A 27,519-nucleotide genomic window follows, 5' to 3' on the forward strand; every position below is an offset into this window, starting at 1 on the left:
ATATATATATATATATATATATATACATATATACACACACACACACACACACACACACACATATAATAAAACATTTATCCTATTGCATATACATAAGATAAACACACACTGTAGGACAGTGATTATCTTCTGGGGGTAAGGTGACAAGATAGGGGAGGAACACAAAGGTGGGTGTAAGTTATTGTCAGTGGTTTAGTTTTGGCATCAAGTGGTGATTTCATAGGTGCTTAATACATTACGAGAATAAATAAAAGATAGCACCACACATGAACAATGAAGCCTATATATCATAAACAAGTAGAACAGAATAGTTCTGTCTGCTTGAGGTTCCATTTAAATGTAAATAAATGAAAGATAGGGGAAGGCCTGGGGAAAACCCAGATGTAATGAAGGGGTGGGAGAAACCCAAGCTTTAGCTGTCTGATTGTACTGTGAAGCATAATTTGGCTGGGTCTGCAGACATCTGATCCCCCCAGGCTGGGTTGATGGTAAACAAGTCTGATACTCTTACAAAACAGGTGCCTCAGTTCCACTCACGTTCAAGAGCAAGGTGGCTGTGATGATGCTATCTGTAGGAGGAGCCCTTTTCCAGCTCTCACCAGCCCCAGTTCACTCCTGTGTTGCCCAGCTCTCAGCTAACTGACAGGGGCTGAGGCTTTAGGAGAAGGATGGAGCCTATTTTTAATGAACTAGAGGGGAAGAGCTCAGGAAACAATTGTTCAACCTCACTCTTCTCCCACCTTCACATCTCCTTCCAGTATCTTCCACCGGCCTCACAGAGCAAATGGGGCTGCAGCTTCCCCCTGGAAGCCAGAGGGCAAAGGATGCATTGAGGCAGTCCGTACAGGTCAGCCTGCCAGGGCACAGAGCAGGCTGGAGAAGGGTGGGAGTAGATCTGAAGAGACAAGCAGAAAATATCCACCAAGGAAAAAGAAACAGAAGTGCTGAGGGAGGCTCCTGAGAAAGCTTCTGAAAGGGAGACAGACTTTTTAGCCATCTTTTCTCTTCTTCCTTCCTGGAATGGAGATACAATGCCTAGAAGCACAGGTATCGTATTTTGACCATGGAAGATGCAAAACACATTTGAAGAATGGTGAATCAGGAAGATAGAGAGAGCCTGGTTCCAAAGCAGCCGTGAATAGAGTCACTGTTACATAATAAAAAATCAAACAAACCAAACTTTTAACGTCAGGCTTCTGTTACATGAAGCCAAATGCAATCCTGACCAATTCAGATACCTTGCCAAAGTCTCTGATCAGATATGCTGAATTATTAAGTAATTTTCTATTCCTTCCAATGTACTAGATGATAAACATCATTTTGGAATCATTTGAGTTAACGTTTGAGACTTCATAAAAAATAGATTCATTCATCTTCATTTTCTAAATTTAAAATTAATTTAACTGATAGTAGAAATAAGCTGAAAGTCACTAATTTTTCTTTTATCTTCATATTAACTGACAGACAACCCAAAGTTTTTATTCATTTTTCTGGCTCATTTAAGATAGCTTATTTTGGGAGTAAATAAGGTGAGGTGTCAAATTTGTAAAATATGGTTAACACTTCTACCTAAAACAGTTGATTACCAAGTCTAAAACTATACTGATTTCTAATGCACCAACCTGTATAAAGACTTTTTACCTAGAAAATAATTATGAAAATATGGCAAGAAATAGAATAATATCACGATCACTCTTATGATTAAGTCAATTCTCTCCCAAAGACAAAATGAAATGAAACAGCTCTCTCATAGCTGAATAAACAAGAAAAGATAATATATAACAGATTAAATGTATATCTATTTATCCATCTATCTATTAGTATGCCTTAGATGATACATTAAATATTACTGAAAAGTCATACAACTTCTCAAGAGCATCTAAAATGTTTGAATATCAGTGAATATTTTGACTACACTAGAGAAGTTTGCCAGCTAAAGGAATTCAGCTAGTGGATTTTATGGTAAAGAAAATAATTACATTTGTAGTTAACTGTTTTATAAAATCTACCTCTTATGAATTGGGGCAAAGCTGTATATAGAAAAACCTGTGATGTGTGACTAATCTGAGTTCTTAGTCAGAAGCTTGTGAAAGATTTTGTAGCTCTTTGTAGACCAATTAGGTCTCACAGTCACCAGGGGCCTCTTTAACTGCATCTTCAAACCTGAAACTGTTGGTGGTTGATGCTCAGAGAAATGAGGTATCAGTGGTGTTGGTGACAAAACTTAGAGTGGTGGGTCATGGGCAGGATCTGTGTATGCCAGGGGCATTTAAAGGAAATGCAGACAGATGGAACGACGGCACACACCAACTTCCTTTGGGCTCAGATTGATAAAAATAGATTGACTCAACACACTGTGGTTTAATAACATGAAACTTTTCTTTGGAATTCTTACTGCATTATTTTGTGCAGCCCTTGTTATTCAGATCAGATCTCCCTTTATAAAACGTCTGGTGGGGGGGTGGGGGAAGACTTCCCTGGCAGCCCAGTGGTTAGGACTCCAGGCTTCTACTGCAGGGGGCAGGGGTTCAATCCCTGGTCTGGGAACTAAGATCCCACATGCCATGTAGCCAATAAATAAATGAAACGTCTCAAAAAAAAAAAAGTCTCAGGGGGATATCTAGTAAAAAATGTGGTTTTGGTTGCTGTCTCCGTGTAGCCAAAGATGGAGAAGGCTTATTACCTTTGGTCACCAACCATTCCCTTAGAGATATTGTTTGGATTAATCTTATATAGTAGAGACTGGCCAACTGTTCTCTTTTCCTCCCAGGCACTCAGTTAAACTATATTTCCCAGTCTCCCTTGGAATAGGTGCAGCCATCTGATAAGTTCTGCCCAGTGGAATATGGGCAGAAATGATGTACACCACCTTTAGGCCTGGCACATAGCAGTCCTCCCTTCTTTTTCCCTTATGTCAGCTAAACACAGGATCCTCTGAAGGCTTTAGACAATGAAGCCACTATTCTGCAAGGAGCCTGGGTTCCTAAAAGACTGTGGAGCAGTCTCCCTGCCAACCCTTATTGGATTGATGTGAATAGGGAAAAGAATAACAGCAAAGCTCATTAATGTGATACACCACTAAGATTTTAGGACCATTTGTTATAGCAATTAAAACACCCTGACTAATAAATCTTACGATCTGTATATGAAAAGAATATTGTTATAATTATCTTCTCAATTCATACATACAAATAAAAATGTGTGCATAGGCAACTTACTGATCATTCCAGTACAAGTCTAGAAAATACCCATTCCCTAATGACTTTAACATAGTTCTACAGTTTTGATAAGTATCAGACTTCATTTTGGGGGAACGAATGTCACAGAACTAAGGGCTTTCATTCATATTTTCTTCACCTGGAATCTACTTTAAAAACCATTCACTTCTTAGAAAATTATTCATTTTCAGTATTACTCAAACGATGATATCAATACATCAGAATATAAGACCCTGTCACCTCTATTTAACAAGGAAGAAAAATAATTGCATATGTAGTTTTTAATTGTTTCCAAAATCTTTTAAAACAAATCTTATCTTTTGGAACAATAAGAATAAATGCTTGTATCATTGGCATATGATCACAAGAAATACTTTCGTGATTGTTAAAACACTAATTACTGCACTTATGCAATCCTGCCATGGGTATCCTACTTTTTTTAAAAATTAATTTTTATTGGGGTATAGTTGCTTTACAATGTTGTGTTAGCTTCTACTGCACAGCAAAATGAATCAGCCATACAAATACATATATCCTCTCCCTTTTGGATTTCCCTCCCATTTAGGACACCAAAGTGCATTAAGTAGAGTTCCCTGTGCTATAAAGTAGGTTCCCATCAGTTGTCTATTTTATACATAGCATCAATAGTGTATACGTGTCAGTCCCAATCTTGCAATTCCTCCCACCCCACCCCTTTCCCCCTTGCTTTCCATACACTTGTTCTCTACATCTGTGTCTCTATTTCTGCTTGGCAATTAAGATCATCTATACCATTTTTCTAGATATCCTACTTTTACTATGTGCTCAATATATTCAGATAAACTCTAGCTTGCACAAATAGTTCTTGGAAATGGCTTATTCTCTCAAAGTCTTTACTCACCCCAATCCTGTACTATGCTATTTGACCAAGTTAAGAATGTTTGACCATAAGCATAGTGAGCTTCCAGTTATTTTTTCTCTTAGATGCTTTCAATCGACTACTCAGAGATTAGTTTTCCCTACACAGAGTCATTGAACTCAGTCATCTCAGAATAGCTAAAACAAAGCAGTATAGATCAGCTCCAGGTTCAATGGTCACACTGGAGGAGCACAATTCATTTGTTAATTAAATGCATACTATCTACACCACTGCCTCCAGTTAGCTTCAAATTTCTGTTTACAGGCTTGGTTTGCCTAAGAAGTGAAAATAAAATAGACACCTCCCTCTGCTCCTGCTAAATGGTCTTTCATGGAAGCTTTTCTCCCACTCCGAGTAGCAGATCAGCCCAGTAGCATTTTTTTTTTTTTTTTTTTTTTTTTAGCCCAGTAGCATTTTAATGAATGTCAACTCTGCTACTTGTTTCTCCCTACATCCCAAAATTAATAATATAATTTGATGGTAACATAATAATTTATATCAATAATTTGACAGTAGCACAATTTGGGGGAACAACCAACTGCCATATTATGATTCTACCTAGAAGCCCCAGGGATCAGCCTGATTTGGACCTAAACTTGTGGACAGATTTTGCCCTGGATATGACTTGAGTCTGCTCGATACTGAGCTCCCTGAAGGCAGGGACTGGATCTATTTGGCTTTCTGCTGTGTATGCAACACCTGGTGCAGGGCCTAGATTATAGCGGTTTCTCAAAAAATACGTTATAGAAAGGAAGAAGTATCAAGAGATAAGGCTAGAGAACCTCATTTTATATTTTTCTCTATATATTCATATCTATATAGATATTCTTTTTCAGATTCTTTTCCATTATGGGTTATTACAAGAGGAACCGGTAATTTTAAGTAGGGGATGCACATGAATACATCTTCATTTTTAGAAAGCTCCCTCTGGCAGCGTGTGCCAGCTGCACTGGACTCCAAGCTACGTGAAGGGAGGGGACTCTGCCTGTCTTGTTCATCATTGGTATTCCCAGTACAGAACACAGGGCCTGGAACATATAATCTACTCAAGAGTTACCTGCTAAATGAATGAATTAAAAGTCCATGAAGCTTGTCTCTGAATCTTCCAGAAGAACAGAAAAGTTTTAGGGCCTCATGAGGAATTTTGACCTCCTCTAGGTTAGCCCTGTGATTTGACTTCACTGGTCCTTGACCCTTCTGAACTTCTAAGAAATTCACCAGAGCAGTGAGACATCACTCTGATCTAGAGACATCTTTTGGACCCAACTAGACATATCTCTTGGGCCTAAAGTAGAACTGATTCATTCTCCAAGACATAGAGTAGGATGAGCCATCCTCCTTGAGAACATTTTCTCAAGGGACATTTGCAGGATGCCTGGAGGTCCTTGTCAGCCCATTCCCAAAATAACAGCACTCCAAAGGATACAAACCATAGGACCAGCAGTTAATTATATGGCTGATAAACATGTTTCAACCTTGAGCTCCCCGATGTGTTTCTGTGGGTCGACTAGGCAGCCTCTGGAGTGCTGACCTTTGAAAAATGGGCATCACAACCTGACATTTGAGGCTGTTCAGTGCCTCTGGTGTCCGCACAGTTCAATAAGTCTTGCTTCTCACAAAGCCTCCTCCCCTGCTAACCCTGACTGTTCCCTAACATAAATGAGAAAATTAAACATTTACTTTGATGAGAAAATAGTACTCTCTCTTCGACACTTCTTCACACCCTCACCGATGTGATTTAGTTATAGTTTTTAGTAGCTGTTTTTACACTTTTAATTATTTTGTAGAGTTGAAATACGTAATAATGGATAACTGTGCAACACATTACTTACGGGCACACTGTGCCTTATGTTATAATATAAACTCCATCTATTCTGGTTGATGGGTTTTAACCTCACACAGAATACTTTAAACTCCATTTGGACTTGTGCCTACAATCACCTTAGCAAAGTCTCTTAAGTAACTGCGCACAGCCTAATTAGTATGCATTACCAATTAACAAACTTAATAGCCGGCAGATTGATTAGATCCTCTGTTGCAGGGGCAGAGCTGAAGCGAAACAGAATGAAAAATCATGGCATGTATACACTGCAGCTTTGTTATTTTCTCAGATACCCTCCTCCTCCTTCACATTCCTTTAATTAATGCATGCATGTGGTTCTGCATATCTGGTAAACCTGAGCTTTCCCTGACTCCTTCCTAAAGCTCATTCTTAAACAGGGAGTCCCTGCTTCCCTTTTCTTTGGGGGGCTCTGCATAGATCATTTCCACCCCTCTTCTTGCCCTTTGCGTCGCACTGAATTTTAAAGGGCTGCTCCTCCCAGCCTGGTTATCCTCCCGGTGGTGGAAATGGGAGAGGAATACAAAGATGAGTGGGAAGCATGTGCTTTTTAACACAGAGGACCGCCCGGGAGTCACACTGGTGGGGCTTTGACAACCGTAAAGTGCTTCTAGCAATTATTTCCAAAAAGAACGGTACAAATGGACTGTCCTGTTATATCTTGTCTATTTTTGATAGACTGGAAATAATATGAATAAATGAAGGAAAATCTACATTCCCTGAAAGCGGGGATCAAGCTAAAAAGAGTCGCCAACTGCACTGTTCATAAAACACTTGTAAGAATTTTACACCTTCCGTAAACTTTAGTCACAAAACTCTAAAAAGACTTCTGAAGACATTTCCAACACCATAAACGGTCACCCTGTAGTGCTGGTTTGGGTTTTATTTTTCTATTTTAAGCGAAGTAACGGTTCATGCCAGTTTTTCATTTACTAGCTGTTCTCGGGTATAGCATCTTTCTGCTTCTATGTGGGAAGAGTTATAATTAGGATGCAGAGGAGGCACAGAGAAGTGTTTTTTTTAAATTTTGAAGCAACCTATATGCCTGTGGTTTATTGACTGTTCCCTCCAAAATCATATCGGGCATAATCCCAGGAGTCCCAGGTCTAGAAAACTTTCTCTTGACTGTCCTTCAAAAGGAAGTTCCTGCCGGCCTCTCTGACTTCACCTCCTGCCATTTTCCTCTTAGTTCATGATGTTCCAGCTACATCAGTCTTCTCACTTCCTGAACACACAGAGTTCCTTCCTCTCACTTGCTTCTCTCAGCCTGGGATGCCCCTCCCTTCTGACGGTTTGCTTTTTCTTATCATGAAGGTCTCAGCTCAACTATCACCTGCTAAGAGAGGCCTTCCCCAATCCCCCAGTCTAAAGTAATGCCCACTCCCCTTGCCCAACCACCATACTCCTTTCATCACTCTATCACATTAATGTCATAGCTCTTCCACTGTCATACATGATCTTACTTATCTGCTTCTTTATTTAATATATTCATCCCTTCTAAGAATGCAAGCTTCTCACTGGGAAGGACTTCATCTGTTTATTCTTGGCTGTTTGGCTTCAACATTGAGCACAGTTCCAGCACATTTTAGGAGCTTAATAAATGTTTGTTGAATAAATTATGATTGAATAAATGAATAGAAAATGAATAAGGAGTGGGCATTAGTGTAGATGTGCATGAGAAGAGAAAAGGGGGTCAACACTGAGCCCAGAGTAACACCAACGTTTACTAAACGAGCCCATGGGCAAAGGGCATGTCTCCAAAGAAGACAGGCAAACAGCCAACAAGCACATGAGAAGATGTTCATCCTTAGCCATTAGGGATATGCAAATCAAAATCACGAGGTACCCACTAGGAGGGCTAGAATAAAAAAGACAGATAATAACAAGTGTTGGCAAGGATATGGAGAAATTGGGACTTCCATACATGGCTGGTGGGAATGTAAAATGATGTAGCCTGTGTAGAAAACAGTCTGGTAGTTCCTCAAAATGTTAAACATAGAGCTGCCATATGACCTAGTAATTCCACTCTAAAATACACACCCTAGAGAAATGAAAACATATGTCCACACAAAAACTTGTACATGAATGTTTATAGCAGCATTATTCATTATAGCCAAAAACATCCCAAAGTCCATCAGCTGACAAATGCATGAATAAAATGTGGTCTATCCATACCATGAATTACTATTTGACCATAAAAAGGAATGGCAGGCTGACACCCACTACAACATGAATAAACCTTATGTTTATGCTAAGTGAAAGAAGCCAGTCACAAAAGACCACATATTATATGATTTCATTTACATGAAATGACTAGAAGAGGACACTCTACAGAGACAGGCAGTGGGGAATGATACAGGGAAAAGGCGTCATCAAGTAGCATCAACCAGAGCTGAATCCCTCAGGGACCCCTGGGAAGTGGCGCAAACACTCGCCTCAGAATTGTCCTGCTCAGGCAAGGCAGGGTGCGTGTTTATACAGCACCTCCCGCTTCCAGGGGAGTGAGCGTTCCAGCAACCCCTACTCACCCCCCACCCCGCCCCGGCCCCGCACTGGCACAGAATGGCCTTGAGTGGTCGGGGCAGATCCTACCTGCCGGCAGACACCGGGAAGCACCACCACGAGGGCCGAGGGCCGAGGAGGCACTGGCGCGTCCTGAAGGGCAGGAGGCAGGGAGGCTGGGCCCCGCGCAAGGCTGGGGAGGCAGCCTTGTGCCCAGAGCAGGGCAGGTGGCGAGGTCAGAGGCTTGAGGAGGGTGAGGAGGGCTTCACACCTCTGGAGCCTGGCCTTCTGTGAGACAAACTCTCCGTGGTCCAAGCTGACTGACTCAGCACGTAGCGCCCTCCCCCTCATCCCACCAACATCCCACGATCCATCTCCGCTCATTTCTTAAGCCCTTGTGTCTGCCTTTCACGTGTCAAGCCCACCAGCAATCTGTGAGACCCGGAAGGGTATGGGCCACAGCTGTGTGATCCCAATGCCTGACTGCTCCCACCTGAGAACAGAGCCTCTGCTATAACATGCAGGATAGTAAAGCTGTTTTAAAAGTTTTATCTTGGGGCTTCCCTGGTGGCCCAGTGGTTGCGAGTCTGCCTGCCGATGCAGGAGACACGGGTTCGTGCCCCGGTCCGGGAGGATCCCACATGTCGCGGTAGAGGCTGGGCCCGTGAGCCATGGCCGCTGAGCCTGCGCATCCGGAGCCTGTGCTCCGCGACGGGAGAGGCCACAGTAGTGAGAAGCCCGCGTACCGCAAAATAAATAAATAAAAGCTTTGTTTTGTCTTTTTACTCACTTTATGCCCAAATTAATACAGCTCTGTTCTCTCTGGGGTGGGGCTGGTGGGACTGGGGCCGGTGGAAAGAAGGAGAGGACTGGAGAATGGGCCGCAGAAATGGAGGGGAGGGGAGGAAGGGCCCGTCCCGTCCTAAGGACCGTGGTTTCCTAGCCACTGGCCCAATCACGCGGACTCTCACAGCAGCTATGAGACTTCCTCAAGGGTGGGGCTGTGTCACATTCGCTTTCAACCTCTGTGCTTAGGTCTCCCCTACTCTTAGGTTCCCAGTAAATGCTTTTCAGCTGAATTAGACTGATGGGAGGCAGCCTGAGGTGGTTAGCTTGCCCCAAGGGGCCCCTCCTGGGCCTGCTTTTCTGATTAGGACGCTTTGCTGCCTCCTGTTCCATTCACCTAAAGTAAAAGCTTTGTTTTGTCTTTTTACTCACTTTACGCCCAAATTAATACAGCTCTGTTCTCTCTGGGGTGGGGCTGGTGGGACTGGGGCCGGTGGAAAGAAGGAGAGGACTGGAGAATGGGCCGCAGAAATGGAGGGGAGGGGAGGAAGGGCCCGTCCCGTCCTAAGGACCGTGGTTTCCTAGCCACTGGCCCAATCACGCGGACTCTCACAGCAGCTATGAGACTTCCTCAAGGGTGGGGCTGTGTCACATTCGCTTTCAACCTCTGTGCTTAGGTCTCCCCTACTCTTAGGTTCCCAGTAAATGCTTTTCAGCTGAATTAGACTGATGGGAGGCAGCCTGAGGTGGTTAGCTTGCCCCAAGGGGCCCCTCCTGGGCCTGCTTTTCTGATTAGGACGCTTTGCTGCCTCCTGTTCCATTCACCTAACCCCTTCCCAAGTCCACCGCTCTCTTTCACCTTCATCCTCCCTTCTCCACACACGTACATGTACTTTGTCTTCTCAAACCTGAGGAGAAATTCGTCTTCGCCTTCTCCAACCATCATACCCCTTTCTTTCTCAGGCGACAGAAGCATTTCAGATAGGGGCTCTGATGAGTCCCACAATTCTGGATTTCACAGACCATTCATATTTCAGAAGACAGATTTGTGAAACAGACAAAGATTTGGTAACCTAATAAAAGCATCAAAAATTGCCATCTATCAACACCATAACTTCGTACGAGAAAGGACATTTAACAACAGCCAAAAAAAGCCTTTCCCTGATAGGAAACACATACTTTCAGAGTGAAGTTTGAAGGATACTTTGTAAAGATCACACAGTTGGCAAATATATGATTTTCATTATTTTTTTTGTTGTGCTATAGATTGGTCAAAATTTTGCTGAAGATCAGTGTTGAGACCCACTGGTCTAAAGTGATTCTAAGAGTGGAATTGGAATGAGAAGGAGCCAGCAAAAGAGGCTGAGGAGCAGTTAGAGAAACAGGAGGAAGACCAAGAATGTGGTGTCTGGGAGCAAGTGGAAAACAGTGTACCAAGTAGAAGAGAATGATCACCTGTGTCAAATGCTGCGGACAGGTTAAGGTAGATGGTTATACATTAAATTAAACAAAATAAAAGACATTTGGAAAAGCGAAAAAAAACAAGAGTAGAATTTGAGGCTAGGGAAGTCATGGCTGGAAGGGAGAGGTATTTGGGGCCATATAAAGCCATAAAATAAACATGTACCACACCACCCGTGCTGTAGGGCTGGTCCTGATTAACAGCACCCACAGCTGGCCAAGCACTCTAGGTCCTTCTTTCTGCCCTCTACTTCCTAGGACCCTCACTTGCCTTCCACCTCAATTCTGACCCTAGAGCCCCCACTCTAGTTTGTTCTTCACGTCTCCTGGGTAACTTATCATCCCTTTCAACGTTTTATAATCTCACTGTCAGTTTAGAGAAATTAAGTAGTCCTCAGATATTCTGACAATATTCAAAATCTAATTTTACTGGAAGAACAAATCAGTTACTTGGGTAACTTGTACTACAGCTTTCCAGTTGTTGGCTTTTGCAGGTACTTAAAACCTAGTCTGCCAGAAACAATGTCCAACCCAGCAGCATTGAGCAACCTAGTGCCCAGATTACGGTCTTAAATACAATTTCTTACTAAAAGGAATCAGTGCTCCTTGGAGAAGTGACTGATGCCAGGATTATGCAAGGTGAGCCTGGAATACCTTGTCATACCAGACAGCAAGAAAGCTCTCAGAGACAACCAAGGTCATGTCAAAAGACACAAGAGCCAACTTGAAGGCACTCCCACTGCCCAAAGGTGAAAGAATCTGAGCATTAAAAAGGATAACAAGTATAATGTATTAAAATACATCAAATATATAAAAATCCATAAGTGCATAAAGTCAAAAAAATTGATAACGTCACCATTAGGTGAAAGGCCAACGGGAAACTTTATATGATGAATCAGGCTAACAGCCCCTCAACCTACTGGTCAGTTGTAAAATCACAAAAAGAGAGACAATGGGACACTATGTGCCTCCGGATGTAATGCAACAATGAAACCCACATGTTATGTTCAATAAAGTAGTCTTGACAGAAAAAGATAAATAAAAATAAAGCCTATATAGCTGATTCACTTTGTTATAAAGCAGAAACTAACACACCATTGTAAAGAAATTATACTCCAATAAAGATGTTTTAAAAAAATTAAATAAATAAAACAAAATAAAATAAAGCCTATATCTGATTAAGGCTCTAGATTTTACTATAGAATATACAGAGAACAAAAGAATGTGTTCAACTATGGGAATGCGTTTAGAAAGATCCAGAATATGGTATGTTTTATAGGAAATAAAATTTTACTTTATTAATAATAATTTTATTTTATAGAAAAATTATCTGATTTCTTCAATAAATAAACAGCAAAAAATTAAAAGGAGAAGACCCAGAAATTTAAAAATTCTTTAGAGGCATATCAACAAAATGCAGAGTATGTAACCTGCTTGGATTCTGAGTAACAACAAGCCAACTGCAAAGAAGTTATGACACAACTGGAAAAACCTGAATACTGTTTAGATACATGATGATATTAAGGAATTGTTACTTTTTTAGGTGTGATGATGGTATTGTGGCCATTTATGTTAAAAAAAAAAAGGTCCTTATTTTTTTTAGAGGTGCATATTGAAGTATTTACAAGAGAAAATATCTTATTTGTCATTTAAAAAAAAACACGGTTGAAAAGGGGTTGTGGAAGAGATGCCTAGGTAAACAAGATTGGTCAGGTGCTACCTATTGAAGCTGCAAGATGGGTACATGGTGATTTATTATACTAGTTTCTCCACTTTTGTATATATTTGAAATTTTCCATAATAAAAAATAAAACCCTAGCTTCATGAAGGTTTTGAGTATCATGCTTTCCTGCCAGAACATCAGTGCTAGCATTTTACTCTGTAGGAATAAAACAAGTAAAACAAACAGCTTTTCTCCTACAAATTGTTACTGGGTATATGGTGACATGTAAGTCTGTGCTACTTGATTTTAATGTACTCCACAAATGAGACACACTGAGACTTCCTTCAGGAAAACTTCATTGTTTATTTAGTAACATAAGGAGAATGGCAGTAAGGCTAGTGGGGGCGAAAAAGCTAGTTTCTTTTCTAGTCACTTTTAATAAAGGAGTTGGGGAGGGTAAAGCTAGTTTAACATAGGGCTTGATGTTTCTCATTGAAGCAGGTTAGGGCAGTAACAGTACTTACTGAGAACTTACTAACCACAAGTCACCGTGCTAAGCACTTTATACTGCATACGATAACACTACAAGAGACGTACTATTATCATCCCCATTTTACAGATGAAGAAACAGAAGTTTAGAGAATTAAAGTAACATACTTCTTCCACTCATAAACCCACCAAAGATAGATCTGCTTCCTACTGTGTGACCTTTGTCCGTTCTCTTCCTTCAGCCTCATAATTGCAGCTGCCATTTTTGAGTGCCCACTAGGTACTAGCAATGTGAAATTTACATACATCAATTCACTTTAACCTTCACTCAAACACCGAAGGGGTTTCCTACCATCCTCATTTTATAGATGAAGAAACTGAGGCTCAGAGAAATGACTTGCCAAGATGACACAGCTAGCAATGGAGGAGGGTTTCAAACTGACCCCAAAGCCTGTCTCTTGATCACTCCTTGTTATCTATGGCTCAAAAGGTCCCTCCTCTGTTCTCCACTACACTGCTACTCCCTCCCTTTTGGTACCAATGTCATCATATCATGCTCGTTCATTGGGGACAGGGATGGTGTCCATTCAGCAAATACCTATCAGGCACCTTATGTGCAGTCACTGAATCTTCCCCAGTGCCTAGCACGTAGCTGGTGCTTCATAAATGCCATCTGAACAGCAGCACATTTCTTAAGATCAGCATAAAACAAACCACCACTTACAGTCAATATTTTAATATACTATGTAGTTATTCCCCTCTTCCTTGCCCAAAGTTTTTGCCTAAGTAAAATAGTATTGATCACACTGGAAATCATTGTTTTGGGTATGTTAAAGGCTGAACAAATTTAGAATTTCATCAGGACTGGTCAATGGCACAAAACTCTGAATGGTAATGTGGAATGGTGGTAGTTTCAGGTCAGAAAGCTATGACATTTTGAGGCAGAGAAAAGCCAAGAGGCTATTAAACATATGTTCTTTCTCTAGAGTTAGCAACATCCCCTTTAGATGCTTTAAACTTACAAATAGCCACTCTAACCCTTTTTAATTTTAACACTGCTGCTAAGATATAATTGTTCAAAGTGGAAAAGAAAAAAAATCACTCTTCATTATTTAATGCAGATGAGCCAAATTGGAAAAAATTACGTTTCCTTCTCTGAAAAAGCTGTCTCCTATTTTTATCATCCTCAGTCCTTTGTTTTATATAGTTTATACTCGATTCAGAAAATGCCTGTCTAGATTCACTTTCGTAGCTTAAGTTACTAACTCCTTGTTCTTGTATTTGACACTAACTCAAATAGCCTTGGAACGATTATCCTCTTCATTCCCTTCAGAATTGTCTATACTTTAATGAGTTCCCACTTAATCTCTTCTTTGCCAAAGAATACTACTCTGATAGCTAAGCTCCTTAAATCCCCAGGTGGCTCTCTTTGCCCTCTGTCGCTCCGTCTCCATTTCTATAATATCCTTTTATAATAAGGTGACTGGAACTCTGCATACTATTCCAAATGTGGCCTCATCAGTCCTCACGAAGAACCCAGATAATTCCCTGGATTTAGAGTCAATCCCTGTTCTGAATCACCCCCAAATGGGGGCTATCACAGAGTCTTTATTGCCATTAAACTCTGAAAATATGAAATATTGAGTTTCTTTCCACTCCCATTTTATCCATCCAAATTTCCAGTTTCCAAACACAGTGGGAAGTCTGGACCACTCTGGCAACTAAATATACATTTTTTTCCCCCCACAATCCTGGGGCAAAAAGAAAGTATACATATCCTTCAGGCCTGTTCACTGTAGCAGGCAGGAACAAGAGACTCTTTCTTCAGGCAGCCAATGACTGAAAGAGGATCCCTCCTTTGGGAGATTAACATTGGGTTTGTTTTGCACTGACCCCATCACTTCCTCCTCCATTGCATCTTCTTCAGAGGAGAGGGGGGGGTCTAAAGCCAAAGATGACCCTGGAGTGGAGGAAAAATAGCAGATGCTCCTCAAAGACGTACATTCTTGAGTAGAAAATTTGGTGAATTCAGGTTTTTGAAAAGATCCTTAGAACCCAAAGAATACAAATGCTTCAAATGTTTTTGCGTCTAACCTCGAGCGTGCACACCTGCACACACACAGGTACACACACACACACACACACACACACCTTCTATATTCCAGCTATTCAATGTGAAACATGATCTCAGTCCTGTTGAGGCTTTAGTCTTGTGTGGGAGACAGACAATCAAATGAACACCTAAAGGAATACATAATCACAAAATAAAATAAGCTTTCAGAGGAGCCTGATCCAGTCTGAAGGACCAGGGAAGGCTCCCCCAAGGAAGTGATGGAACTGATATGAGTGTACAGTAATGAGTAAGAGGTATTGCACTGGCTTGGAGATAGGTGTGCGCTGAGCATTCCAGGCAAAGTGAACCACATGTGCAAAGGCCTTATGGCTTTTGGGGGAAATGAAACAATACCAATTTGCTGGAGGGCAGAGAGTGAAGAGAATGGTACAGAAGAGCTAGAGATAGGTAGGACCAGACCATGCAAAGCCATGGTAAGGATTTGGGTATTTTTTCCATGAGCAATGGGGAACCACTGAAGAATATAAATTAGGGGAGGGTTTTTAAAATTTTTGTTGGAGTATAGTTGATTTACAATGTTGTGTTAGTTTCTGCTGTATAGCAAAGTGAATCAGTTATACATATACATACATCCACTATTTTTTAGATTCTTTTCCCATGTAGGTCATTACAGAGTATTGAGTAGAGTTCCCTGTGCTATACAGTAGATCCTTATTAGTTACCTATTTTATGTACAGTAGTGTGTATATGTCAATCCCAATCTCCCAATTTATCTATTCTCCCCTTTCCACCCTGGTAACCATAAGATTGTTTTCTACATCTGTGAGTCTATTTCTTTTTTGTAAATAAGTTCATTTGTACAATTTTTTTAGATTTCACATATAAGCTGTATCAGATGATATTTGTCTTTGTCTGACTTACTTCACTAAGTATGACAATCTCTAAGTCCATCCATGTTGCTGCAAATGGCATTATTTCATTCTTTTTTATGGCTAAGTAATATTCCATTGTGGCTAAGTAATATTTAGAATATTAGAATAAGAATTTTTATAAGAATAAGAATATTTAGAGTAAGAATTTTATGGCTAATATTCCATTGTGGCTAAGTAATATTCCATTGAAGATATACCACATCTTCTTTATCCATTTATCTGTCAATGGACATTTAGGCTGCTTCCATGTCTTGGCTATTGTAAATAGTGTTGCAATGAACATTGGGGTGCATGTATCTTTTTGAATTATGGTTTTTCTCCAGGTATATGCCCAGGAGGGGGATTGCTAGATCATATGGTAGCTCTATTTTTAGTTTTTTAAGGGACCTCCATACTGTTCTCCATAGTGGTTGTACCAATTTACATCCCCACCAACAATGCAGAAGGGTTTCCTTTCCTCCACACCCTCTCTAGCATTTATTATTTGTAGACTTTTTGATGATGGCCATTCTAACCAGTGTGAGGTGATACCTCATTGTAGTTTTGACTTGCATTTTTCTAATTATTAGTGATGTTGAGCATCTTTTCATGTGCCCATTGGCTATCTGTATGTCTTCTTTGGAGAAATGTCTATTTAGAAGGAAGTGACTGACAAGGGATTAATCTCCAAAATATACAAATAGCCCATGCAGCTCAATAGCAAAAAAACAAACAACCCAATCAAAAAATAGGGGACTGTTTTGAAAGCAGATTTGTGTTTTGAAAACTTCTCCCAGGCTGGCATGATCAGAGGGTGTGGCAAATACCTGTGATGTGCTGTGCCACATCCCCTTGAGCCACCTGACTTCAGCACAGCTACAGTGGACAGTTCCACACAGCGTTACCAGTGTGCCATATCATTTAGAGTGGAGGACTAAGGGAAGCCCATATTTAAGGGGAGGGGAATGAGATTCTACCTGTTAATTGGAGGAGTGTCAAACAACTTGACATAGTAATATGCTTTGGGAGTGGACCCTATAAATGAATTCCAAGCTTTGTTTCATTTCCAATGTCAAGATACTCAAACGAGAGAACAAAGTCTTGCCTGGAATGCTCCTGTGAGGGTCTGATATTTACTTAACACATCAATATACATGACTAAATCTGTCTCTCCAAGTTATTCCTGCTCATTTTGGGGAGATTCCTACTTGGTACTAAAGCAGTGAGGAGGTAGGGAAGAACTGAGACTGTTAGTCTATCTAAGAGTCATGGGTACCAGGGAAAGCAGCCAACTCCTTCCTTGTGATAGAGGCTGCCTTAAGAGAAAGTAGAAGGAAAATTATATTAATAACATATTCAAGTTTTTGAAATTGAACTTAGAAATAGCGAGGTTCATGATTTATTTTTCAATATTTGTATTGACTACTTCGATCTCACAAATGTCAAGCCATTTATTCTATGGTTAAGGTGCTCATATTTTCAATGGAAGTATTTCCTTTTAAATGTTAAGAGACATCAACCTCGAAATCAATTCATTTTCTCCTTTTGTAAAAATTAGAATATCATAGCAGGACACAGTCTAATTGATGTTAACAGGGATCAGTGCAAAAAAGGAAACCCAAAGTCTTCTATCTGATTTTCCTTTTAAGACTAACAATTGAATAATAGTAGCTATTTTGAACTCATCTACGGTCATTGATCTAACTTGTCACAAATAAATCAATAGTCAATCAATATGCTCTCTGAACTAAACAATGAATTTGGAAACAGTCAATTCAAATCCTAACACCACCATGGTGACCCCACTCTAGCCACTTATCCTTAGTTAAACTGCTTTTCAGTTTAATCTGTCAACAATGGCACTGCTGTTTTTGCCACCACAAAAATAAGTTGATTCGTAATGTATAACTTCCAATGCATAGTTATTTTTTCCTGAGACTCTGGGCCTGTAATTCCAGAAGCAGCTAAGAGGAAGAAAATTAGGGTAATGTAAATTCAACATGTAGATTTATTCTGAGTGTGAACACCGGATGTCTTAGATATAATATAGGCAGTTGGAACTTTTCCATAAAAAACCTTATTCATTATCCATTATTCATTTAAATTAACATGAATTTTTAAACATTCTGGTTAACTCTTGCTGTGTAACAAACTACTTAAAAACTTAGTAGCTCAAAGCCATAATTTATTATTAGTACTATATACATCATAATTCTGTGGGTCAGGAATTCAGACAGAACAGTGAAGATGGCTCATCTCTGCTCTATGATGCCTGGGACCTCAGCTGGGATAACTCAGAAGAACAGGAGCTGGAAAGCTGTCAGGGTCTCTATCTCTCTCTTCTTCCCCTCCATCTCCTGCCCTTCAACATACACAACGTTCTCCACCTTCTCTCTCCATGTAGTTAGTTTGGGCTTGCTCACAGTACGGAAGCTTCAGAGTAGTCACATATCTTACATGACAACTGGGGGCTTTAAGAAGGAGTGTGCCCATGAACAGAAACCAGAAGATTTAAGTTCTCTTAAAATGTTGGCTCAGGGGCTTCCCTGGTGGCACAGTGGTTAAGAATCCGCCTGCCAGTGCAGCGGACACAGGTTTGAGCCCTGGTCCGGGAAGATCCCACATGCCACGGAGCAACTAAGCCTGTGAGCCACAACTACTGAAAAACACGTGCTCTAGGGCCTGCATGCTGCAAGTACTGAGTCCCCCTGCTGCAGCTACTGAAGCCCGCACGCCTAGAGCACGTGCTCCGCAACGAGAAGCCACTGCAATGAGAAGCCCACACACTGCAACGAAGAGTAGCCTCCACTCGCCACAACTAGAGAAAGCCCATGCGCAGCAACGAAGACACAACACAGCCACACACAAAAAAAATGTTGGCCCAAATTGGCACAGTGCCACTTCCACCATATTCTGTTGGTCAAAAAAAGTCCACTCAGATTCAAGGGAAAGGAGCATAGATCCCATGTCTCAGTAGGAAGCATTTTGAAGAATCTAAGCCATCTTTAGTCCACCACACTTAATTATCTCCTAGTATGCCTTATAATGTAACAGACATTCTAGCTTCCGATAATGGAAGAGAAGCCCCTATTGGGCCAACCCTCATAAAGATAACAACTATGAACACTGGACAAATATAAACAAACAGATATCCGAAGGCACTGGAGAGCAAACAAAATCAAACACTGAAAGGGAGCCAACAACTGGAAGAAGGAATGGCACCGGAAAAATTTTTTATTTTTTATGGCTTTTTACCTAAGGGCCCTAGCCAGTGCCAATCAGAGCAGCTAACACTAGGATAGAAGGTCTAAAGTCTTACTGGCTTGAAGAATAAGAGGAGAAACTTCAGAGATAACACAGCAGCCTAAAAGTGAAGGGAGGATACCCTAAAAAAAGAGAGAGCCCCAAATTCTTCATATGAACTCTGCCCAAATCTCTGACCACTGAACTATTCATATATAGAGCAAACTCCAAGCAGCCCAGATAAGACTACAAGTGCTGAATGAGATTTCAGCTGCTGTCCAGCCAAGTTAGCTGCCTGTTTTATGTTTTAATAACAAAACAATAACTTTCAGAAGGACAAAACAAAATCCAGGGTCTTAATACTGTATCATTCAATGTCCAGGATATAATCCAAATGTATAAATACATTTTAAAATGTGACCTAGACTCAAGAGAAAATGAAATCAATGAAGATCAACCCAAAGATGACTCACAAATTGAAATTAGTAGACAGGGAGTTTAAAACAGCTGTTATAATTATGTTCAAGGACATAAAAGAAAATATGCTTTTAATGAATGAACAACTAGGAAATCTCAGCAGAGAAATGGAAACTATTTAAAAAAAGAATCAAATCAGAATCTTAGAAATGAAAAATAAAATATATAAAATAAAAATTCGCTGATTGGGCTTAGTAGAAGAATAGAGATGACAAAGAAAGAAGTCAGTGAACTTGAAGCTCAAGCAACAGAAATTATTCATTCCAAAGAACAGAAAGAAAAAACATTGAAAAACATGAACAGATCCCCAAGGATCTGTGGAACAATGTCAGAAAGTTTAATACATGTGAAATTAGAGTCCCAAAAGTTGAGGAGGGGGAAATGAAGCAGAAAAAATATCTGAAGAAAGAATGACCAAAATTGCCCAAATCTATTGTAAGACATAAATCTATAGATTGAAGAAGTTAAGCAAACCACAAGATGAATAAATACAAAGAAAAACTACTTCTATGTACATCATAGTCAGACTTCTGAAAACCAAAGATAAAAAGAAAATCTTGAAAGTAGCTAGAGAAAAATAGCACATTACACACAGAGAAACAATGATAAAAATTAGGCTGACTTCTTGTCAGAAACAATGAAGTCCAGGAGAAATATTTAAAATGCTGAAAGAAAAACACCACTATCAACCCAGAATTCTATATCCAGCAAAAATATTCTTCAAGAATGAAGACAAAATAAAGATGCTTTCAGATAAAAGCAACAGAACACCACGGAAAAATATACCTTATTAACTCTACTTGAACTTACTAACAGTCACTGTTAATTTAAAATATAATCATATTTATGTAAATTAATTATACTTCAATTAAAAAATATATAAACAGATTTTTCTCTTTGTACTCCCAACTGTTCTGTTATTCCATTTCATTTTGGCTAGCTTGCCTCTGTACACAAATTCCCTACTTCTGCCTCCTTTTTTCTATCAAAGAGTATTAAAAGCTTATTGACTGAACTGTAGTAAAGAGGTATAATTTTGAGCAAATACTCTGTGTCAGGATCCTTCTAAAGCTATTACATTTAATCCTTATCCTTATCAACAGTTGGGGCTGGTATTATCAGGACAAAATTACAGATGAGAAAATAGGCTGAAACTAATTATCAGTAATGTGTCCAAGGTCACAAAGCTAGTTAGTGCTAGAACCAGGTCCAGGTAGAGGTTCTTGATCTGCTTGAACAATATTTCATGGACACGTATATACAGCTTGAAAATTGACTATGTCCCTTAAGGATCCCTTCTAAGATCTGTTTATACTATTTGAGTAACTAACTCTTTTTTTTATTTTAAAGGCAAAATTTCAGGTTAGCACTCTGATTGAGTCTGTTAGTTGCCTGGTAACTGCCTGCCTTCTCCCCTTCCCCACATTCTCCTCCCTTTAGCAATAGAGAACACCCCAACGACCCCCAAACACAACACTCTATCTCCCAGCCTCCCTTCAAGCTACGTGTGGGCCATGTGACCAAGTTTGGGTAAATGGGATAGGAGTGGGTTTGAATATAACCAGAGTTCAACTTCTGATCAAGTACTTAAAGAAAAAACATTTGCCTTAGACTCCCTATTCCCTGTTTCCTGAGGGCTGGAAAATGCAAACATGGGCCCCTGCCTTGGACCTGGCAATGAAAGATACATCTGAAAGGCAAGAGAGTCAACCTGTCCGCCAGTCTTCAAAGATGGCTCTGGGTGGCTGGACTGGGCATGGAATACCTTAAAACAATTTAAAGAAAACCAAAAGATTAAAAAATTTAAAGGCATTTGTTGAAAACTTGGGTATGTGGTCATCTCTGTGAATTTGGCATTTTACTTAACCTCTCTCCTTAAGCTGTTTTCCCATCTCAAAAATGGGATGATTATTTTACTTTCCTCACAGGGCTGGTCTGAGGGGGGAATAAGATCATGTGTATAAACATTAACACAGTGCCTGGCACAGAATTAGAGCCCACATGTGTTACACGTATCATGTGTCACTGGGCTAGATGCTATGAAAGATTCTGCAAGTACTGAGTGTCCTCAGACACTGCAAAGAACACCTGCTTAATGAACGCTACATGTGGAGATTAAGGACTTGCAGCTGCTAAGACAGGTGGTAATGATGTCAAAGGCTATGTTTTCATTCTCATTTGACCCCCCTTCTTTCTCACCATTCTCAACTCATCTCATCTCTCTTAAAAGAATGTAGGGTGGTTTAAAAACATGGTCTTCTATAGTTCTGAAGATTTTATACACACACACACACACACACACACACACACACACGCCAGGTTAATTCTTAGAAAATTAATATCTCATTTTGAAGCCAGCTCATTATGGGATTACTAAGATGGTAAATTTCTCTCAATAAAAGAAATTATTATTTTCCTGCTGTATTCATAGAGACTTCCCTCCCAGTCCTCCCCCAACCCCAATCTGAGCTTCTCTCAATTCTCCTTCAAAAGGATATGTGATAACCTGGGAAGCGGATAGCATGGGATGACTGTTCAACATTCAATGCGTGTCTTCAGCACCAACAGAGGAAAGATTAGAAATATAAGCACAGCCCCTTGTTTATTGCAATTTCACAGCTGTGGCAAATGCCACAGAACTCAGGGTTGGTGGCAGGAATTAGTGAAGACCTGATAGTAATGTTTTCTTTCCCCTCACTGTCTCCTCTCTTTTCAGGGTGGCTGCCAGTTAATGCTTCTAATAAGTTAATTTGTAAATAAGGAGTAAAGGAAGGCCAAGGAGAGAAGGCTATGGGGAGAGCTAGGGCAGGGAGGGGAGGGCCAGACTGGCAAAGGGGGAGGAAAAACCAGAGAGAAGGGGATGAGAACATGGGAGAGAAGGGAAAAAGGGACAGAGGACAGAGCAAGGAACAGTTTGGGTAGAAGTGGAGTAGACTTTTATTTTTAATTTATTTTACTTTTTATTTATTTATTTTTGGCTGCGTTGGGTCTTAGTTGCTGCACGCGGGCTTTCTCCAGCTGCAGTGAGCAGGGGCTACTCTTCGTTGTAGTGCGCGGGTTTCTTATTGCAGTGGCTTCTCTTGTTACAGAACACGGGCTCTAGGCTCACGGGCTTCGGTAGTTGTGGCACGTGGGCTCAGTAGCTGTGGCTCACGGGCTCTAGAGCGCAGGCTCAGTAGTTGTGGCACACGGGCTTAGTTGCTCTGCGGCATGTGGGATCTTCCCAGACCAGGACTTGAACCCGTGTCCCCTGCATTGGCAGGCGGATTCTTAACCACTGCGCCATCAGAGAAGTCCCCAGAGTAGACTTTTAAAAGAAAAAGGGAGAAGAAAAAGTTGCACACATGAGGAAGAGCAGCCGTTTCAATTTCCTCTCTCTAGCAACGATACAAGGATGATGGGGAGAAATATAGCGATAATCTCAAAACCAATGAAGGAGGCAAATCTGAGTCTAGACTCCCTTTTTTAGCACCTGTTAAATTTGAAAGAGTACGACGTGTATAAATTCTAAGGTAGTCATCTCCCTGCCTTGCCGCCAGTCCTGCTTCTGGTGATACATTATTGCCTCCATCTTTAAGTCTAGGAATAACTCAGAGGAAGACAGACTCCAACTCCCCAAGCCTCAATTCTAACCTCCACAAGGGGCTTGACCACACTGGATTGGCCAGGACCTAGGAACGACTTAAGTAAGGGAGGTGCTGGGAGCCTAGGTGGCATGTTGGTGGAAACCTCACGTTATGGGGTTCTGACATCCTTTAGAATAGGGCCTCCTGCTTCTAGGATCCCTCATGACCCGAGGTTGATGTCCCATGCCTCTCCCCACCCAGGGGGCTTCTCGACTGCCACAGAAAAGCTGCACTGACTTGCCTCCCAATCTGCCATTCCATGGTGGGAGAAGGATAAAAGGGAAATGCAAAAATTGAGAGGAAAATGGACTAGAAAACTCAGGGATGAAAACAGGCTATGAAATTTGAACTCCAATTTCTAGGTATTTCCCCTACTCGTTCTGACTCAGCAATTATGAAGCAATTGACTTTAGAACAAACCATTTGTCTTTCAACAAATACACCAGGTTCAAGACCCAGAACAGGATAGTTGAAGGAAGCACATCTGGCTCTGTATTATTTCCCAATTTAAAAGACTTGTGATTTTTTTTTTTTCTTTTGTTTGCGGTACGCGGGCCTCTCACTGCTGTGGCCTCTCCCGTTGCGGAGCAACAGGCTCCGGACGCGCAGGCTCAGCGGCCATGGCTCACGGACCCAGCCCTCCGCGGCATGTGGGATCTTCCCGGACCGGGGCACGAACCCATGTCCCCTGCATCGGCAAGCGGACTCTCAACCACTGCACCACCAGGGAAGCCCAAGACTTGTGATTTTTGCAAAAGGTTCTGGATGAACAGCTTTGGGTAGAGCGTGGCTTTGCTTGTCACATGGAGTGCCAGGGTCCACGTTTGGGCTGCATGGCTTTATCCCTCCACCTTTCCAATGCCTTTCCTTTGAACTATTACCAGCCAGCCCCTTCTTCTGCTTTCCTCTCATGATCCAAATTCCCTCCACATTGGCAACCCCCTGAGAAAGCCAGGAGAACACTGCGTCTGCAGCCACAGCCCCAGCTCTGTCACCATAGGGAAGGCAAACCCAGAACCCTCCATCAGCCGTCTCCCAACCACGGAAGACTGTCAGTCAGTGTCAGTGGGCCAAGAGCCTTTTACTGGCTCCAAACAAGCCAGACTCATTCCCAAGAACCAAGGAAAATGCTCAACTCTCCATCAGTAGCTTGAAACTTTCAGTTCCACTTGAGACAGATTTGAGTTGACTTGTCAAAATCTGAGATACAGTATGCAGTTGAATTTGAAAGGAAAAAGAGGGGGAAAAAACCCCAAGTTGTCCTATATTTCCTCCATGTGTGTTGAGTTTTAAAAGTATTCCCTACTGTCTTTTTCTACCTGCTCCCAGCGTAAGTAATCGATAACCTGGATAACTTTGGAACACCAGTCACCAGGCTGAAATTGAGCAGGTGCCCGTGGAAAGAGGCCATTGGCCATGAGGGAGAGGGGCAGTAGGGTACATTGGTTATAAGCACAAGGTCTGGAGCCAAACGTTTTGAGTTCAAATCTCACCTCCACTGTTTACTACTTCTGGGACCTTGGGAAGTATTTAATCTATGCCTCAGTTTCTTCAACTCTAAAAAAGCAAGTGTTAAAAATGGTGTGAACTGAGTTGCTGTGAGGATTAAATAAGCCAACAACTGGCACACGGTAAGTACCCTACTTGTATTTATTACTCCTCCTCCACTACTACTACTACTATGTGTTCTGTGGGACATACAGGGGCCTCTCCAGTATGAAACTAGTCTTCCCAGTTGTCCAGGAGGAAGAGCCCTGGGTAGGTGACCCCATCTTCTAACTGTATTTCCTTTCTTTTAAAAAAAATTTTACTGAAGTATAGTTGACTTACAATGTCGTGTTAATTTCTGCTGTAGAGCAAAGTGATTCCGTTATACACATATATATTCTTTTTCATATTCTTTTCCATTATGGTTTATCACAAGATATTGAACATAGTTCCCTGTGCTATACAGTAGGACCTTGTTGTTCATCCATCCTACAGATAATGGTTTGCATCTAATTGTCTTTCAGCTGTGATTACTCACTATAATAGAGATTAGAGGAAAGATGGGCAAAAAAGTAAGGTGGTCCTTCCCAGCCCTGTTGATTAAACCTCCCCTACCCCGACTACAGACTCTAGGTTGATGGCTACAGATTAAGGGATTCCTAAGGGGGAGCACAAAGAAGGAGCTCACAAAATAGTTTTACCGATTATGTGACTGAGTTTAAGGTTGTGTATGGCACCAGCTGCCCCCAAATGAAATATCTGAATCTAGAATCACATTTATTAGCACAGAATTGATTTACAAAACTCAAGGAGGGCACGGAATTCCTATGAACTGTAAATTAGTAAACTGCTTTTTTTTTTTTTTTTAGTAAACTGCTTTTTAATCTACCATAAAAGAGCATTGAAAAGTCTTCTTAAAATCAAAGGGCTGCTAATTCAATCATAAACGCATTTACCCAATGGTGCTCAAGGCAAGAGGAAACCTTCAAGGCTGCACAATTACATTTAAAACATATAATTTAAGAAATGATTTAAGTTTAATTACAATATCGAATGAAGATATGTGTTATTCTGAGGAGACATTGGCCTCCACATTAATATTTGCTTTTAAAAATATTTTTAAATGAAACGGCACTTTCCCCATATCGTGCTTCCTGATCATACCTACTTTTCTGAGAGCCAGGGAAGATAATGGTGAAGAAGATGGTTCCAGACACAGCTGTCCTCTTTGGGGCAGAGTGTGTGCCCTCTGAGCTACAGTGTGCAGAGGGGACTAGAGAGGGAGAGATTGAGTTGGCCTGGAATAGGAATTGCAGGCTACACACTACATGAGAGACAGAAACCTTTACAGTTCAGCAATCTGTCCCCGTGTGATAGATGCGGAAACCGAGACCCAGAAAGATGAGGTGACTGGCTTGCTGTTAGGGCCCAATGTCAGAACTGAAAGCCAGTTCTTCTCTTAGGTCAGTCTTCTTTCTACTTTACCAGTAGTTCTCAGGTTCGAAAGTGCTTAAGAATTACCTGGAGATCCTGTTTGATATGGTGGTTCCTGCCTCTCCTTTTCTGAGTCCACAGGACTAAGATGCGATACAAATCCAGGCAACATGGATGCAAGTGGATCCAGAGACCACACTTTTTTTTAATTTAAATTTTATTTATTTTTTATATAGCAGGTTCTTATTAGTTATCTATTTTATACATATTAGTGTATACGTGTCAATCCCAATCTCCCAATTCATCCCACCACCACCCCAACCCCCACTTACCCCCTTGGTGTCCATACATTTGTTCTCTATATCTGTGTCTCTATTTTTTCCCTGCAAACAGGTTCGTCTGTACCATTTTTCTAGGTTCCACATATATGTGTTAATACACGATATTTGTTTTTCTCTTTCTGACTTACTTCACTCTGTATGAGTCTCTAGACAGAGACCACACTTTGAGAAACTCTGCTGTAAGTTGACTGTCTCACGGCAGATGCTTCTCAATCTATTAAGCCATTCAGCTAATCAATCCAGAAGTGAAAGCCCTTTGAAAAGTTGTACTGATGTACTTTCAATTTGCCCTGAAGATGCACTTCACTCCTCGGTACATTTTTCTATTCAAAATATGATCCATAGAGCAGCAGCAGCAGCATTATTACCTGGGATCTTGTTAGAAATACAGACTATCAGGCTCCACCCCAGACCTAACGAATCAAAACCTGCATCTTAACAAGACCCTTGGGTGATTTGAATGCCCAGCAAAGTTTGAGAAGCACTGATAAAAGGTCTACAAAGTCTTGTGGAATACAAAAACAATTTATCTTATTCTATCTTATGATTTTATGGGTCAGGAGTGGGGCCGGACTCACCTGAGTGGTTTGTTCTGTTCCATGGTGACTGGGACCTCAGCTGGGGTGGCCCAGGTGTCTGGGGACAGTGGAACAGCTCAACTAGATCCGTATGACTGGGGCCTTGGTTCATCTCCAGGTGGCATATGCTGTGGCTAGAGTGTCCCATATGGTGTCTTCATTCACATGACTGGCATTTGGGCTGAAATGGGTGGAAGCTGGGGGCTGGTCAGCATTACTCTGTTTCCACTGGAGGTGGTCTCAGGGGACTCAGGTGCCTGGCTTCACTCAGGGGGGCTGTTGGGGAGGGGAGAGGGTTCCAAGAGACAGGAAGTGGAGGCCGCCAGTCTCTTAAAGCCTGGGGTCAGGACTTCCCTGGTGGCACAGTGGTTAAGAATCCACTTGCCGATGTAGGGGATGTGGGTTTGATCCCTGGTCCGGGAAGATCCCACATGCCGCGGAGGAGCTAAGCCCGTGCGCCACAACTACTGAGCCTGCGCTCTAGAGCCCG

Source organism: Neophocaena asiaeorientalis, unplaced genomic scaffold, assembly GCF_003031525.2.
Source record: "Neophocaena asiaeorientalis asiaeorientalis breed wild unplaced genomic scaffold, Neophocaena_asiaeorientalis_V1.1 scaffold515, whole genome shotgun sequence".
Taxonomy (NCBI): Eukaryota; Metazoa; Chordata; class Mammalia; order Artiodactyla; family Phocoenidae; genus Neophocaena; species Neophocaena asiaeorientalis.